This window comes from Engraulis encrasicolus, chromosome 19 (assembly GCF_034702125.1).
Source record: "Engraulis encrasicolus isolate BLACKSEA-1 chromosome 19, IST_EnEncr_1.0, whole genome shotgun sequence".
Lineage (NCBI taxonomy): Eukaryota > Metazoa > Chordata > Actinopteri > Clupeiformes > Engraulidae > Engraulis > Engraulis encrasicolus.
Genome location: NC_085875.1, coordinates 41,129,770 through 41,133,655, shown reverse-complemented (window position 1 = coordinate 41,133,655; position 3,886 = coordinate 41,129,770).

Here is a 3,886-nt window from a genome sequence, read left to right as displayed (position 1 = left end):
CTTTGCAAACACCAAAAACTACACAAAGGCTTGCTTTCTTACTCATTGGACCCTCCAAAAACACAAAGAACTTTTTGTCATCTCTAACAGCATTGGTTTTCATTGCTCCGCAAGTTTTTGGAGCTCGATTATGCTTTAGACTGTGCTTTTAAGAAACATTGGTGAACAATAGCTGTTTTTGAGGCACAATCTAACATGAATACTCATTGTTTTGATTGGAAAAAAAATTGAGAATTTTGACTTCTTACCACCTCCCTCAAATGACAGTCTTGTGATCTTGATCTTAATTTCGCCAACGTTGTGGTCTTTAGTGAAGTGAAAGCCCAGCTGGGAAACTCCAACTCCCATTGTCATCGTGAGACAGCACTACAGCACACAAGTGCACACTGCACACAATGAAATTCATGCATTTATGCCTCACATGTGCAAGGGGGCAGCCCCGAGTGGCGCCCCAAGGGAGCAGTGCGGTGGGACAGTACCATGCTCAGGGTACCTCAGTCATGGAAGAGAATGGGGGAGAGATGGGGGAGATGGGCTAATTAATCATCAAGTAAGACTTGGGGAGAGAAAGGGATTTCTACACAGGGTCTGCAGACTTCTTTTGCTGCTCGAATACTAGGCCTACTGTGTGTGTATCTGTACCATGTCAAAAGTAGGTGCCGTAAATGGTTTTAACAGATCATCTCCACCTTACTACGCCAGATGTTGCAGATGGCTGACAGATAATTTAAATTAGGGTAATTGTGGGACTTTCTTTTTTTTTTTTAAACAGACGGAGCTGTCAGTGTTTATTTCATGTACATCCTCAATGCAGGTGAGGGGAAAATGGAAGTAAAAAAACAACCAATGTGTTGAGGGCTCCAAGATTATCATTGGTGGGGTGTGTTGAAAGACAGACTTATTTACATTTCAGTGTAATTCAGGCAGGGAAGCCGACAGAGAGGGACAAAGGGGACAGTAGTCCCGGGCCCAGGGAAAGATGGCCCAAATTTTTGTCCTCATTACATAATATGCATTGGGTGGGGGTCCCTTTTTGATGACTTTGTCCTGGGCCCAGCTAAAGCTGTCAGCGGCCCTGCATTCAGGGTGTGGGTTCTCAGCAGACACAGATCCTGAATGCCTAAAACATTCATCCAAGAAAAACAATATAGGCAACTCCTATTTCAAATCAAGCCAATTCATACCAACTGACCAGAACAGAGTTGGCATGTTGAGAGGGGCGAGGAAAGAAAACACAGAAGAAATTGTTCATGCACAGTGAAGATAGAGGTTGGTCGAGAATTGCCAAAGGGCAGCCAAGCATCACACAATCAATAATTCAAGGTTCAAGGGTAAATCGGCCCACAATTATTAGCCTGCAGAGGTGAAGCCTGGCACACATCTGCCACCCCATTTACAGGAAAGATGAAAACCTATTATGTTGACTTTGGCTTTGATAACACCTCTTTAATTTTCAACAAGCCCACCGTTTTATGAGGGTCTTTTAAAGACGTCCATCTGGTCTATTCAATCTCTTCACACGAGCGTTCAGGTGCTACGGCTGTGACAACATCTTTGGTGTTTTGATAGCCAGGGAATGCTGGTCATTGTTTTCACACGGGTCTTTTATTGAGATGTTGACGCTGGCTGGGTTGATACTAGGCCTTAAGGAGTATGACAGTGGAATTCAGCAACACTGTGGAGTAGCAGTGTTGTAGTACTACATTCCCAATGTCGCGTGGACAACAAAACCATGCAAAATCTCTTGCTCGCAGCAGGACAATGCAGGACAATGCAGACCAGATGCAAGCGTGGAGACCGTGTGATTAGCATTAGGCTCAATAGGCTAGATGGTGCATTGTCTTACACGACTGGCCTGGGACCAAAAATAAAACGGCCCCGGCATTTCTGGCATAGGTCACAATCATTCTGGCATACCTCACACAGCTCCTCCCCCTAGCTATACTATAATATTATTGGCTCAATCCACTGTCTGTATGTTAAGGATGCACCAACGGCAGCTCCATCTAAATTGTGGGCTCTCTCTGAGGGGAGAAAAAACAAAAGCATCAGCCACTGAGGACTATCGGCCCATCTGGAAAGTTCTCTATATGCCAGATCACCAGTCCATTCCTGTGACCGGCAACCATAGACTCGACATTCCTGAGGGTACAAACAAGGGGCTTCGGACAAAAGAGAGAAAGAAAAAGAAAACAAAACAAGTAAATATGAGTTACAGAGAGCATCCACAGGACAAAAATGAACCTGAGGGGAAGGGGGTGGTGTGGAGGAGAGCAGGAGGTGGAAGAGGAGGAAAAGTGGAGATGAAGGATGTAAAAGAGGAGATCGGAGATGGGATGAAACGGCGTGCCACCAATCTGCCAAAACCTCAAGTTCTGTCCGAAGCTCCAAACAACCAACACGCATGGCTGCTCTAAGCAGACTGTTGCTGTCTTGGCTTGCACAGCAGTAAACTATCTGACAACAGCAACAAAGAGAATTTTTGACAATATGCAGAAATACGGCCAAGAACAAAGCTAAAAAGGCTCCATGCCAAACTCAAGCACCAGGGTTAACCATTCAAAAATCCGGCCATACAGTAGGAGTGGGTTCAGAACCCCCCCAGTCTACAGAACGCCCCTGACACAAACATGTCAGGGTGAAGCAGGGCTGTAGTACTCGAGTCCGGACTCGGCCCGAGTCCGGTCTCAAGTCCGTTTTTTTAAATGGACTTGGACTTGTCTCGGACTTGGTATTGTTTGGACTCGGACTTGTCTTGGACTCGGACAATGGTCTTGCCAAATTAGGCTTTTGGACTCGCCGGGTCTGTCATTAAGTTTTGTTTAGAACACTGGCCTTCATAGATTGTAAAGTGGAGCTTGAAATCCAATAACAAACAAGTTTGCCTTCACATCCATGCCATATAGGTTATCTTCTAAGGTTCACACTATTGACATTCATCCTTTTCATTGTCAAACACTGACCGACATGTGACTTGGACTTGACTTGGACTCGAATCTTTTTGGACTCGGTCTTGTCTCGGACTCGAACCTCTTTGGACTCGGACTTGTCTCGGACTTGACTAGTACTGGTCTTGGACTTGTCTTGGACTCTACAAAGGTGGACTTGACTACAGCCCTGGGGTGAGGTAGTTTGGCAGCATGCCTGCTGAAGACCCTGTTAGGTTGAGACGTTGTATGACCTGAATAAACCTAGAAAGTGGAGCTACAGTGTGCGGACTTCTACTCTTTCTACTGTCAGATACGCCTTTGTCCTGCGAGGTGGGATGTACGTACTTCTACTCTTATGAAGAATTTGAGGTAGTTTGGCAGCCTGGTAGTGACACTGATTTGCTAAGTTTGGGCCTATCAGCATATCAATGCACAGCTATCTAAAATATATGGAGGAGTTATCCACACTCTCATGAGAAGAGGGTGGGGTGCAAGTGCTACTAGAGAGATCCAGAAGTGGTGAGTCCAACAACAGCTCTCTGTAGCAAGGTCTTGGTTGATGGCAACACCTTGGCCGGGTGAGAGAACAAGCATCCCATTGTCCTGGTGTGCCTGTGGGCGTTATTTTCAGTCGCCTCAGAGAGAGAGAGAGAGAGAGAGAGAGAGAGAGAGAGAGAGAGAGAGAGAGAGAGAGAGAGAGAGAGAGAGAGAGAGAGAGAGAGGTGGGCCGAGACAGAGACACAGACAGACAGAGAGTGAAATTGGACTCCAGTGGAGTGAATCTTTCTCAAGAGGACACACCACCTTCCTGTACTGTCTGTACATTGAAAGGGTGGAAAAGGAGGTGCTGGTGTTGGACTGCGTACTAATGAACTGTTGTATCTATCCCTCTTGGCATGAAGAAAACCCAGTCAAGTCTGTCCTCTGACTCTGTTTTTCTCCAAGAACTGACTTGG